We start from the raw sequence: 15,593 nt of genomic DNA on the forward strand, positions 1-15,593 counted from the left end.
AATGGGAAGATTTTGGTGCGGCTTTTTCAGTGATTTATTTTTGAATAGATGGGAGATGTATGGTCTTGAATAAAATCAATATTTCAGTTCAGCAAATGACCCCAAACAGAGTCGCAGTACTGTTGGTGTGCTATTCTCTGGTAGAACTGTTATGAAATGTGACACACAGAGGATCAAGTGAAGGAACCTCCACACCACACACTGGGTTTGGTTTTGTTTTTGTTCTCTCTATATTTGAAATTGCATGTTTTTTCTTCCTGATTGGGAGACCAGGGGCCATATTCACAAAACATTTTATCTTACCACTAGGAGGATTCCCAAATAGCACTAAAAGTTCCTAGCTAAGAGTTTCCTCTTAAAACCTATTCACGAAGCTGCTGAGACCAACTTTTACTAAGGAATGGGGAGAAATCTTAAGCTAAGAGAAAGGGCGGGGTTGACCTCGTTGCTATGGATGATGACGTGTTTCATGAGACATTGATTGGCTGATAGGGGATCTCTGTCAGTGAATTCATCATAGAAATACTGTAGGAGGTATCATGTTGCCATATTCAAATAAAGATTTTAAAATAAAAATGTAGGCTGTCACTGATTTAACATGAAACAAAGAATAATATACTGACTAGTCAAGTATATGTGCAGCTAATTGTCAGCCGCTTACATGTCTGGCAGCTCGTTAAACAATTAGTGGATATTCATATAAGCAGCCTTTTAATTATCAGACTAGAATAACCATGGCTGATAGTAAGACGCGTGACGCTACATTGTGCAAACGAAAACGAAAACCAAACTGGACGCACAAACAGCTTTTACTTCTTGCCCAACTTGTGCATGAAAGGAAGGACATTATTAAAGGAAAATTTGGAGTTGGGATAACTTCAAAAACCAAAAAAGAAGTGTGGGAAAACATATGCTTGCAAATGAGTGAACCACCGATAAGTGTGAAAAGCGCTGGTATTCTTTGCAGTCTCAGACAAGGGCAGGGACTATGATCACAATACCCTCGCGATTAAGGCGATACCTTTATCATTAAATGTTTCTTAAATGTTGACCCGATTACGAGGCGGATTGCCAGCAGCAGCCATTTTAGGATTGTTGTGATTTGGTCTTAGTGACTTAGGAGTCCTCTTGACTACCCCTAACTTTTCACAGATTTAGGAGCTGGTTTTAGCGCTAAAACGCTTTGTGAAATACTCTTTGACCAAAAATTTCCTAAAAGTCCTAAAATTGGGACTGACATGCCCATTATTTTTTAGGAGTTTCTCCTAAATCAGCAAGTTGAGAGCTACTTTTAGCCTTAAGATGTTTTGTGAATACGGCCCCTGGTCTGGATCAAGAGCACCGCATGTACAAAGGAAAGTAAGCCCTGGTGGTAGGCCTGGCCTGGCATGTTTTTAAGTAATATGACTGAAATGATGGACTTTTTTTTAATAAAAAACTAACTGAGAGGAATCGACCTGTGGATGAATAGACTGGGAATGTGCAATAGACTAATTATCTCTGAGGAACCAACGTTGTAGGAGGAAGCCCAAGGAAGGAAGCCCAACTGCTTCAAGTCGGGAGGTGGACAACCTGACTGGAGCAGCCAGCAGGTGGATTTGAACTCCCAGAAGCTAGAGCGGAGGTACTTCCCCCATAAACCAAGGCCCATCTAGGTGGGTGGAATTTTTTTTCAGAAATACAGACCATGACTGGACAAAACTGCACTTTTGGTCTGTTCTCTTGATTAACCCACTTCTGTGTCTAGAGCCAGTCCAATCCAGCCTGCAGTGTCCCTGGGCCCTTGAGCGCAAGCCTGATTCTGCCGATAATTGTGTCCTCAAAAGAAAATAAACTTGTGTTGGTGTAGTGGTTTCTTACCTGGTCACTCTTAGGACTACTTTTTACACTGCATAGCAGTTATTTTCATAACAGAACAGTTTAAAGTGCAGGTAAAGCGTATTCAATCCCACCCATTTGTTCTTCCCATTCACAGCCTACTATCCCTCCGACCACAGTGGAGAGTCAATAAAAAAAAATTACTCTGCTTCACTCTGGCATCTGTGCTGGCATTACAAACAAGCTTATTGCACTTGTTTACTCATTTTGGAATATAAATAATTCACTTTTGTCAAGGTTTTATTCAAGTACAACTAAGGAGAGACGAGAATGCATTAAACCTGTGTTCAATGCTGTCTCCTTCAGCCTATGTACACACATCTGTTGCTTTTCTGTCTAAATCCAATTAGTCAATATCCCAATAATCCAATGAAAGCAAATGGCTGGACTGGTCTGCTCCTCTGATGGACATGTTGGATATTGTGAATGCCAAATCTTGCATATGTGGCAGCACTGAAACTATGGCTATTTGGGCAGCAGTCAAGCTGACATCTGTTTCAATATTTGCCCATACCTCAAAGGGCATGTTTGAATTCACCCCCACTATTTTGTCTACAATAGGAACTGTATACACATGACTAAACGCTACCATTCCAGCAATCTCCTAATGAGGTATTTATGTGTCAAGTACTATATATACAGCATGTATAATATGGGGCATCTGTCCAGCAAAGCATAAAAAATACAGTAATGTATTTACTTGGCAATACATGAGGAAACATTTCTGAACGGCTCTCTCGCTCTATCCTGCCTCTGTTAATTCCTCCCAGCATCCTTTATCAATCCCTCTCCCATTTCCCCTGGAGAGGGATGTCTGTCGATACTCCTTCGACCAAAGCCCCGCGACGAGGAGAGGGGAGAGGGGGACAGCGATCAATTTCAGATATGGCCAGAAGCGCAGGGTTTACTAACAAAAGAGATTTCATGCGCTGTTAAAGCTATTGAGTGGCCAGTGGATTAGCCCACACTTCACATTAACCCTGAAACGCGACGACAAAGGCCCACTTAACAAACGCCCTGCAACCTACACCATGCGGGCCCCACTTGCGCTCCGATAGCGTCAGCGCTAATTGAGACACTTCAGAGGCGACAAACAGTGGCATTTGGAAAAACACAGATGTTTAATGCGGGGTAATCCAGCTCTGAGTCCACGTGTCAGTCAGCAGCATATGGCGGAGGTTACTGTCAGGCCAGAGATGAGAGCGTCTCTAACTGAATGATTGGGAAAGTGCTCATGGTTTTTAATTCCATCTGAGAGAAAACAAGCTATTCTGAGATAATTTTGATATTAAGCCACAGTTATAGACTTGCATTTGAAAAGATTATCACCTACACTACCAGTCAAAAGTTTGAACGCACCACATTTTCTTTATTTTTACTATTTGTCACATTTTAGAATAATAGCAAAGACATCAAAACTATGAAATAACACAAATGGAATTATGCAGCTACCAAAAAAAGTGGTAAACAAATCAAAACTATCTTATATTTTAGATTCTTTAAAGTAGCTGCCCTTTGCCTTGATGGAAAGGCAAAGGCTTTGGAAAGAAATTCATACATAGGCATCAACTTCACTATTTATATTTGTCTAAGAGACAAATTTCAAGCATTTAAGCATAAGCCTTCAGATAAAAATGGGTTTAATCAAGCGTGTCCAAACTTCTGACCGGAGATACTCTACTCACTCACACCCTTGTGACCAATGGGTGTTTTTTTTTAATCACACTTGCCAGCCTTTGACTGTATGGCTGAAAAAAATACGTCCCTGGCCAAAATCCATATACCAGGGGGATATAGATCCACTTAATTGGATTTTTCTGACTGAAGTAGGAGCTAATTATCTGAACATTGCCCGACACTTTAAATACATCCGTCACAAGCTGCTCTTCCTCCTGTAGATATCTCATTGAGATGGAGAGGAGGTGGAAAGCACACACACACAGAAAAGAGAGAGAGAAAGGGAGAGAGAGGCACGAGGACAAGGAGCCAGAAAGAGGACTATTTGCATTATTAATCTGACTGCTGTATGACAACTCATTTTTCCCAGATAACGAAGGCCATGTTATGTGGCCTGCAACACTATTAATGAAATGTGATATGTACACCGCAGCTTGTTTTGAGCGTGAGGAACTTAAAAATAGTTTCCAAATGTTCCTCTGACTTGCAAGAACAGCACTCACAATAACAGAGAACATTTCTTACTCTGTTTTCAGGGCACATCATCATCCATCACCGCTATGTTACAATCAGGACTGACTGTGTAATTTGTTTGCTTTGTTTGCTGACAGCAGTTGTTTGCTGAATCTGATGTTCCTCTGGAAAAATACAGCAGAGAGAAAAAAAAATGGCTGCTGGAAAGGGAAAACTTAAAAGATTGTCAGCAACTCGACATCGCCTTCATCTCCTTCTCTCATGCCTTTCCTCCACCTTGTTTTGTCTTCCGTTTACCATTCAGAATACAGCTACAGAACGCGGTGTGATTGCAACAATGAATGAATGCAGTATTATTTCTACTCTGGATTTTTATGTTGAATGTCAGTGTTTGTATTTGCTGAAACTCTTGCTTCTCAAAATGTGTTATTCACACTGTCACGATTGAAAGACCCAAGGTAATTCAAGATTCTGAAACACATTTTTGTTATTGTTAGTGCAGGCACACGCTCAGCCCGGGATACATAGGCTTTTGTGATCAGATTCTAACCTTCACTAATATATTACAACTAACCCAATTGCAATCATACTCAAAATTCAAATAGTCCTTTCAATGCTTTTACCCATCCTTTGAACAAGGAATCTCTAGTTAATGTATGCGTAATCAGTACTAATAACTGATCTACATATTCATTTCTTAACACTTGTGTTTTAAACACTTCACTGAGCTAATGCTGATTAATGAGGTTACGGTTTTACTGAGAACAGTTTACCTGTAATAGGAATCAAACTGAAGAGTCGGTGTGAAAGTTCTGCAAAAAATCTTGTACACAGCATCATTTTAAGACCTGTTCTTTGCAGTTGACCTGTTCTAGTTGGCTCGCAACAGTGGAAACAATGGAGTTATACCAAATTCAAACTCAGATAATTGGGGTAGATATTTTACTGTTTTACCTACAGTTGCTTGCCTAGTTTTAACTCAAATGACCTGCAGCATCTCATTCTTCTTTCCATGTTGTTAACTTGCTTCAGGCGTTCTATTGTCTTAGGAGTTGGAATAATTAACTTGGGAAATGAGTGCATTTCGCTTGAAAAAGCTCACCAGTTTTCCCAAGATCCGCTTCCTAAGCTAGAGATTACAGACATTTTTGATCTGTTCTTAAACACAGATTTGTGAGAATGTGTGTTTTCCCTCTGTCGACAATAGGATGGAAAAAAAAAAAAATGAAGCGATTAGCGGAACCCAAAATCTCATTATGCTCCCACAACAGAGGCTGTTGTGTTGTGTGTAACACTGCCTTGCCTCAGTGCACATGCAGACACACGCAAACACATGCACATTTACATACAGAATGCATGTACACACCCATGTATGCATGCATTGCACACACACACATACACACACGGGTATAGCTTAAGTCTAGTAAAACCTGAATAACCTTTATTTGCTCAGAACCTACTGTGGGGGAGAGACACACGCACACACACACACACACACACACTCACTGCATGTCTGAATGATTATAAGTGGCTGACTGGAATGATATCACAGGCTATTCTGTCTTTATTTACCCATATTGATCTGCTTGTAACAATAGTCCAGATGAATGTTTGGGGGGAAAATTGAAAGCAATTGAGTCTGACACAACATGGTGTCTGATTCTTGTCGCATGTTAAACAGATGCTCTGCTCCTTCTACCCCTAAACCACCTGTTCACTGACTGTGAAACACCCTTCCAGAAGAAAAACAAAGGAACCCGACCAAACCATTAAACGATGAGGACATGAATGAGGACACCGTAACCTGCTAATCTGCACTCAAGGACGTTTTCTGTGCTGTGAGCTGTGTTTTGGCTCGCTCTTGCCTTCATGTTTGTTGCCCCCCATGAAGCGGTTACTGTTTTTGAAGGACCAAAACAAACGATGATTCACAAAGTAGCTGTGAATCCACATCTAGCCTGACTGACTTACCTTTTAGTGGTTTGTGACCTGTCCCTTTTTGAGTTAGTGATGCCTACAGTGTAAAAAGAAAACAAAATCTCCAGGGTAAAAGATATCATTACAGTATACAGTTACATACTGTATGTATTAGGGATGGGACGATATATTAAAATTCAATATATCGCAATATAAAAATGTGACAATTAAGCAATATCACACGAGAGGGAGTGCTGTTGTACTGAATATGAGCCTGCGGCCTCGTGCCTATGACTGAATCACAGCCGTGCTGATATACAGTACAACAACATGACCTCGAGTGTGATATTGCTTTTCTACAACAGTTGTATAAACAAAGTAATGGTAATTTGAGACAACAGATGATTTTTGTCTTTTATTCTACCAACAAAAACAGTTCCGTCAGGATTTCATTGCCCAGTGTTGCCAAGCAACAGGTAAACTGTTTCCCGACTGCAGGTTTGCTAGCTACTTTGAGGTTAGCACAGACGAATTCAGCTTACTTTCTTCCCAATCGTCCTCTTCTGACGACCGTTCATAATTGAGGTCAAATGTATCCATATTTGTGCTGTCGCTACTAGGTGCGAATGAAGTTAGAGTTTTGTGTAGATGTGTATTGGGAATATCTGGTAAGCATTTGTTTGTTGCACAACACTGTATTGTCTGCTATAAGTGCTAACCAGCTGGTTAGCTAGCCAGCTACTCAGCTAACGTCAGATGACATTGTCGTGATCCGCTTTTTATTTCTCCTCACAAGAAGCGCTCCTGGCAGCGCTTTTTCCACACAAACAAATGCTATGTGTGAACACAGCCTAATCAAGTTTATATTAGAACACATGTGAAGCACAGTGATACGTATAGTAAAAAGTCCCAGTGCTGGTATACTGTATATCAGCACTCATGGAATGCCTCTTGTCCAATCAAATTACTTGACTGGAACTATCTGTTGTATAATACATATCGTGGGGCAGAACAATGAATCGTGATATTAGCTACATTTTATTCTGCTGTAGTAGTAGGTAAATCACAAATGAGACGGCTTGACCATCACAATTTCACAAGCTCTCCATCCAAATTATATTATCTGCACTTTGGAATGACATTTTTAAATTGTTGTGTACATTCTACCAAGCCAAGGCCATTGCTAGAAACATTTGTGGCTCAGAAATAAACATAATTCTGCAGTCAGACTTTGTTGTCATTGAACTTTTATTTATTACATCGTATTGTAGTTGTATCAAATTGTGAACCCCATATCGCATATCGAATCATATCCTGAGTTAAGCATATCGTCCCATCCCTAATATGTATTACATTTCATCTATTTTTATCAGTATTATTATTATTATTATTTACAACAATAATTAGCAATGATGGACTACTGTGATGGAACTTTTAGATAATTGCATTAAGGCACTGTGCTGTTGTACAATAATGTCCCTGTAGTTGTAAACCCTCAACACAAGCAAGTCTTTTTATTTATCAGTTCCTAGAGGAAATCTTGGAATGCATCTCAAAGCTCTTCAAAGCACAGTCTGTGGTATGACGTGAAGTCGAGAATATTTACATTCACATCACATCTGACAACACTGTAAGTGAAATACCAGACGTGTGGAAATATGCATCTTCAAGAACTCTGGGAGAAAAGTGAGATTTTTTTATTGATGCTTCTTTTACTCCCCTCACTGCGAAAGTATGCTGTGCGTGTGGGCATGCGTGCCCCTATATCACCTGTCTTGTTAAAAGCATACTATATCTAATATATCTTTTTGCCATCTCCCTTGTATCTTTTTTTTGTCTCCCCTCCCACTCATATCCACTCACCAAATCCTCTCTATAAACTATCAAGTGTTTCCTCTGTCTTTCTCTCTCTCTCCCTCCCTATCTCTCTCTCTCCTTTCCCTCTCCCCTCCCTCTCAGTGTGTGTTTGTACAGTGCTGCTCAATGTGCCGTGACAGAGTAAACGCTGACACCAACACCTGTTCCCTGAAGGTCACCCAAACCTTTTTCAGAGAACACACACAAACACACACACACACACATATATACACACACACACACACACACATACACACACACTACACCCACACAAACTCCTACCTTTGCTCACAAGGTCTGGTTGTACGTATTTTCCTGTAAGACCTGCGTAGCTCCTGAAAATGCACATAATTCAATCTCTCCTGCACCTTACCCACTTATCCTGTTATGGTTTGAATGCCTTGATTGTTGGCTCTCATGCATTATTCATATACGTGACCTCAAATCCTCACACAAAGTTGTCCATTGCTCGAGTGTTTGTTTCCACATATCATTAACACATCACTCTGCTGGCAGGCCAGAGAAAGAAAACATCACCCCGGGTCTCTTAGTATTAGCAACCCAACTGCCCACACTGATGTCACACCATTGTAATTAGCAGGGAGAGAAGCCTCTGGCAGAGCGCAACAACGCTGTTAAAGTCATTGGAGATGCCAGAACAATATGCCTGTGTGCTTTTTTTGTGTCTCATTATTTCTTGTCTACAAACCAAGATGACACTTCACCTTTCTGATAATTTGTCATTGTCAGAATTACTGTTTATCATACACCTACTGGATCTCAACAACAGGTGGATGGACTGTGGAAACTATGCAAATGTGAGTAAACAATAATAGATAAGAGTGTTAGGGGAGCATTGCAAAAGCATATTGTTGGGTGAAAACCTTGTAACTCGAATTTTCGTGTTTTAACTTCATTGAAGGATTACATGCCCCTCTTTGGGTTGAGAACATGCCACAAACCTTGGGTATATGAAGCCTTTTAAAAAACAATTAGATAAATCGTTAATCATCTTTAAAATAAGATACATACAAGGACGTTTTTTTTCGTTCCTGAAACATTAACACTTTGGAGTTAAGAGGTTTTCCGACAACAGCGATATGTTCAGAAGCAGGATAAGTTACATGGAAATGGCCTTTTAGCAGCACTTGTAGATTGTGAAATGTCCACTTATGAGAGCAGCTATTTTCTCTCTTTCCAAATACAGGCATAAACACAAAAGTTGGCACAGAAGTGGGAAACTTTTCCATTTGAAATATGGAAGTGAAAGTGAACCTGTAGTGATAGAATTATTTGTTGAACAAAGAGTTCAGATGGGAGGGGGGACTTGCTGATGCCCATGAATTTAAAGAGGCTACTTTACAGGGTTAATATACATAAATGCCTCCTTAGCGGCCACACTTTCCTAGGACCGTCATGCAGATTTTCCAACACTTTTGAATTCATAGTGGTTGGACATCCAGCCTGTTTTCATTACCATCTTAACTACGGTCCATTATGGCATCACAGCAGTGAGGATGATAAGATAACACAAAACCTTAACAGCTGTGACCTCTTACGGTCTGCCGTGTTCAGTAGCAAAATGAAAAATAAACACTTTACAGAGATACCATACCTATACATTTAGCATAATAACTTAGCCTTCTATAATGGCTCAGTGAAATAGTAGATATACAGTACGAATGGCTCAAAATACTACAATAAAAAAAGTATTTCTTTGTCATTTGGGGATGTGTATGTTTTATTTCTATAGTTCCTTCTTGCCTCTGCTCTTTGTATTGATATTTGCAGTGATATGATAAAAGTGAAGTTATTGACCTAATTCCATAAAGATGTACAAAAAAACACTAAAACTACATTGCCACCACAAATGCGCTGTAAAGGCAATACAGTGTATCATATTATATTTATTTATTTTGTTTAAAGTTGATCATCATATTCAATTTGTCAAAGAGATGAAGAGTTATGTTCCAAAAAAACATTTCCGTATTCAAAAAAGTGACCTACTCTTAATAAAAAGATTGAAAACTCTAAATTTCATTAAACTGCACTTTTTCTAGGATAGTAGTAGATTAAAGTCCCTTGTTGACAAAATGATAACGCTTTGACGGGCCAGATCCTCTGGATTTTAGAAAGTTCAGTGGTTAGGAGCACTATTGCCTCACAGAAAGAAGGTCCGATTCCCAGCTCAGTATGGGTTTCCTCCTGCTCCGGTTTCCTCCCACAGTACAAAGACACAAGTCAGCTGGATTGGGGACTCTAAACTGGCTGCCTGTCCAGTAAGTTTCCCTGCCTTCCGCCCAATTTATGCTGGGATAAACTCTAGTCCCCTGTTACTCTGAATAAGTGGGTACAGACAACGAATGATTAAATTGATATACAGCATAACGTCTTTGAATTGAAGTCTTCAAATACAAGTAAAATGAGGGTGAGCTTGACTTTGATAACCCCTGTCTCACCAGTTTTAATCAGTGAGTCTTTAGTCAGCCACCATGCTATAACATGTCTTTCATATCTTTTCTCTCCACTTTGATTCTCAGTATAATTTCCAGACGCCTATTCATGTTAACCTCCAGTCTGAGCCTGGCTTTTAGCAATGTCACAGGATCTTGCCGGGGGAGCGGGCCTGTGAGTCTGAGGGATGTAAGAGGGGCTGGGGGTGTTAGGTTAGAGAGGGTCCGCCTGCCTACCAAAGACTGTCCCCTGGAGGAGCCGGCCGGGACTGCTACAAGGTCAGCCTGCTGTCGGCCGCACATCTCCGGGCTAAGTGCTCCGCTCTGCGTCCCCCCGGGAGGACGAGGTGAGGGCCTGGTTGAAGGGAAGTTTAAAAGCATCAGTCTTCTGACACGGGACTGACCCGTCACGCCGGTTAGAGAGAGATCACACCGAAAGCACAGCGGACACAGAGCGCTTCTGATCCCCGGGCTTAGGAAACTGATTGTGACAGAACGCAAGCAGAGAAATACAACCCAGCTTGTCCCAAGACTCATTATTTTGGCCCATGCAAATAGAGACAGAGAGACTGAATCAGACTTATTACCAAACTGTGCACAGACAGAATGTCGCCACAGATCAGATGGGTTGGAAACTCTGCAGTATATAGAAATATATGACTCAACCTGTTGCAATGACAGCAACAGCCATTTCCCAGTAACAGATATTTCCCACTCATCTGTCCAAAAAATCTGAAAACAGTTGGAAGGCACTTTGGGGTTTTACTGATTTTGCATTTATATGATTTGAAAGTGTTTATGCTAAATGATTGCCTTGGGGTGAGGTGAAAATCGCTTTCATCTAATCTCTGTTGTATTTTAGAGTGGGTGTTAGGTTAAAACGTCTATGTTAAAAAGCTTAGCCATGATTTTGAATGACAAAAAAAAGAAAAGAAAGAAAACCAGAAAAGAAAACCAGAAAAGAAAAACATTATGTGGTATATTGTATTGTTATAGATAATATGTACTAAGTGATTTGACAACTTGTTTTGAAAGAACCGCATTCACAGTTAGAAAACACAGAAAAGGTTCATCTCAAGAGCTTTGTGTCATGTTTCTTACCTGCTCTTCACCAACACAAGATGTCACCGTGAAAATCCTCCTGCATGTTTTAATCAGCAGATCTTTGTCTGTTTGGACCGTCTCTCTGTGTGCTGCTGTGCAGTAAATGAGAAGTAAGCAAGTGATTTATAGAGGGAAGACAATGACACAGTCTCTGCAGCTCTCTTACAGGAGACTGAAACACCCGAGCAAATCTCCCTTTGATGTTAATGACAAAATCTGTTAGAACGCCTTCATTCTATCCATATTCTTTAAAGAGATATTTGTATTCTACAAATTACAGATATGCTTGGACAAAGCAGATGATTTCATATTTGAATGGAACTGGTTTTGAACGTGAGATCACAGACACAAACATTTTATGTGTTGACATAATGGTTAATCACAGTAATGGCAATAATAACCCTATTCACATTAAAACAAATAAACTTCATATGTTATAGTTCAATGTCTGTTAAAGTAGAACAGGCCATAAGCTAAATGGCCCTGGGAAAAGTCAGTACTGTGGTGAGTCCCAGTTTCGGGGCTGGCTGCAGGACTGCTTCAGCCGTCACAACATAGTGCCATTACAAAGGGCTCAATTGACTGGAAAGCAAGGCGGTAATGTGATTCAAAAGTAGTGGAACCAGATTACATTTCTTTTACATTTCTGAAATAACCTCCCCAACCCGGCACACCTGACTGTAGCAGACACACAGGTGGCTGCTATGTTGGTATGGCTCCATTTGGTGCAACTTAACTCAAATTCAAATTTAACGCAGTGCAATTTACCACCTGAGCTTGGAATAGTGGACCAGGAGCTGTAAAATTGCTCCATTTTGCATAAAGAGGGCTATAACCAATATAAAATATAATAACATGCCATTTGGTGGATGCTTTTATCCGAAGCATGTGACAGTAGCCTGAGTGCATGAATTTTGAATAAGTATCGCCCCAGTGGGTATCAAGTCCACAATGATGGCAGCTATACAAGACCACAAAAGTTGTTCATAAATACTGCTGTATATACTTAGCACTAGTATAGTAGATACTAGAACTAAATACTAAACTAAATACTAAATACTACATAATTGGTAGTTGTGAGCTTAAAATCACTATACAAAGTTGCGGTACAATGTTTCATTCCATATTAAATGATGATGAACTCTTGCATGATGATTATTGCAATGAGGCAGCTTCTGCAAAATGAAATACACACACATACTGTACTGTAGACAGCACATCATTTACTGTAGAAACTAGTTTTGCAGATAATGAATTTGAAGTATTCACTCATAATAATAATAGTCTACAATAAAATCTTGTTTACAAAATATCCTCCAATGTAGTGATTTAAATTAATCCCGTCATGTTTTCAATTACACAGCATGCTGAAGTTTTCTTACTTGGCCTGTTCCTACAAATAAGGTTTCTTCATGAGCAAGTCAATACTGAGCAGCTAAAATGTGTGAAATTGAATAGTTTCATCTCATTTGTGAGAGCAGAGTGTTTAGAGATCAAAGTGTAAATTTGGGGGAATGAAATCTGTGCTGAAGGTATTTTTTTCCCGCTACTTACATTACCTTGAGGTAACGAGATGATAAGAAAATATTCACACTTCGGATTTTTTTTTATCAGATTTTAATTTCTTCAGTCTAAATCCATTCCCTGCTGTGTTGCTGCACAAGCAGATTTTAAAACATCCTGCTCACATCTGTCCTCTCCATCTCGTCACCTCGTTTTCACTCATACATTACATTATCTATTTCAGCAATTTATGCTCTCATACCCAAGTACCCCTTGCTACAACTGAGACTCACAACAGATTAAAACATTGCTCCTACTTCTAATCCTAATCTATTTGTTACCTGTTCAAACGTTACATTTAACTGCAGTAAATACACAAAAAATGTGGGAACATGGTAAAGGAACGTGACTTTATTCTGTTAAAGAAATGGTAGCTATGACAGCAGTAAAATAATAATAAATATAAGAATGGTGTTACTAAATATAATATCATACTAAGTCTTTGGAGCCATGGTCATGTGACATTTATATTAAGAAAACAACACTGTCGTAGGTTGACCTAAATTGGCATGTATGTGCTGCAACCCCCTCCACACAAACACACACACACACACACACACACTCACACACATCCCTTCGTCCTTTGACCCAACCTGTCGGATCTGGGTCCATCCCAGGGCATTTAGCAGTGTTTGCCCCAGCTGAACCCAGGCCCACCTCACAGCTCCTCAGGGGGCATTTCTCATGGCTGAGCCTGATCTCTAGCTCTCCAGCTGGGGCTGAGACCCTCCAGGGATGAGGGGGAGGTGGAGGATAGAGAGAGGTGGTGACTTTGACGTATGCACCCATCCCTCTGCTCCCAGACAACACCGCGGGGCTGCAGAGTGTGAAAAGCTCCAGACTTTGACAAGACGACCCGTGGACCTGGGCGATATGTACACACGTGCACAAACATGTCACAACCACCGCCGTACTGTGTACTGTACATACACACATACCCTGTAATCACATATAGAAATGCAGAAAGTGAATATATAAGCACATAAGCAGAGGGCACTCAAATTGATACCCAAACTCTTGTTTTGCATAAAAACCAAGGTCAGGCACTCTCAATTGAATGGAGACCTCTGTGTAAAAAGCTTTTCCAGTAATTAAATGGAAACAAAGAGTTGTAAATGAACAGAGTGCTGGGGTAGTGAGGCCATTTTAGCTCTGTGTGTGGGAGTATTGGACCCATTCTGATGCTGATTTTCAGCCTCCTGCAGGTAACTAATGACTACATTGTATCCGGCTCTTAGAGGCTGTGAAAGGGCTGTGCAAGGTGCACTGTTGTTCTCCGGGACTGCATTGTTAACATGGAGATAGAGAAGCAAAATGAATGTCTTGTTCTAGAGACCCCAAAATAGAGAGATAGAGGCAGACAGGGGCTGCATCGCCTCTGTTGGCTATGCTATAAACTTTGCAATTAAAGCGTCAGGAGTTACCGGGCTCTTTGGAGTTTAATCTGCGCTATTGATCATGGTGTGAAGCTCCCTGCCTGAGGGAGCGGTGCTATTTTATATGGGGGATAATCTCTGGTAATCATAATCAGCCCTGCATTTTCTCTTTATCAACAAAAAGAGGGGCTATTCAGTCCTAGTCCTGAGGGCTGCGTGGTTATTGTGTTGGTCTGTGTGTGTGTGTGTGCGTGTGTGTACATGCTTGACGTGCAAGTGCGTGTGTCCAAGGTGTGCCTGCGTATGTGTCCATGTGAGTGTGTGTGTGTGTGTGTGTTATTGCAGCCTGTGTAATACTTTACCTCTGCCATCCATTTTTGTGTGTGTGAAACATGTCTGGAGATTGTCAGTGGAGGCGTTTTTTGCTGACCTCATCAGGAAAACCAGTCACACATCTTCTCCCATATAGCCGGAGTAGTTTTACCATCAGTTCCTCCTCTACAGCGCTATTGCCCAGATGCAGCAGAGGGACAGCGTGGCACTCACACATGCAGCTGCTAAAAGCTGGCCCCCATTGACTCTCACCTCTGGGTAACACAGATAAGTACGCAGCTTTAGTCTCAGCAGGCAATGGCCAATGTGACTGTGTTTGTGTGTGTGTGTAATAGCACACCGCCCAAGCAAAACGATTTCCTTTTTGATGCTAAAACAATATTCTGATATACACAGTAGCACTTAGGCCTACAATGGCTTTGGAGTAACAAACATTAGCATTTTAAAGCTTGTGCTGACCTGCTTTTCAACACTCTTGACTATCATAATTAATCACTGGAGATTTGTACATTTTTTAAACTTCCACCAGCAAGGATGATGATTATTATTCAAAGCCTGAAGCGATTTGAGGCAAATCAGTGACGTTTCAAAGCTGATGTCTACCCCGCTCACCTGAGGAAGCTGTAGCCGTGGGCACCAATGCTAAATCAAGAGACACTTTCAGCAGTGATAATCCCTGCATGCTCCCAACGACAGACCAGACCACGGAGAGTCTTCTGGAAGATTTCTTCAGTCTCCAGTTACTCGCTCTCCGTTTTATCAGCGGAGATGCGTTGATAAGTCAAGCAGTGGAGAATCACTGTTTATCTTTAAAGGATGTGTGTGTATGTGTGTGTGTGTTGGGGTGGGGGGTGGGGGGGTGGAAAATATATCCTTCAATTTCTGTGATGATTATTTTCTCTAATATTTTCCACTACACACACAATTAATATGTTTGTTGCTCAACCACCCAAATGATTAT

The sequence above is a fragment of the Centroberyx affinis genome, unplaced genomic scaffold, assembly GCF_046629955.1.
Source record: "Centroberyx affinis isolate AG114_WGS23_722 - 3 ecotype Tasmania unplaced genomic scaffold, CSIRO-AGI_Caff_v1 ptg000504l_1, whole genome shotgun sequence".
NCBI classification, from domain to species: domain Eukaryota; kingdom Metazoa; phylum Chordata; class Actinopteri; order Beryciformes; family Berycidae; genus Centroberyx; species Centroberyx affinis.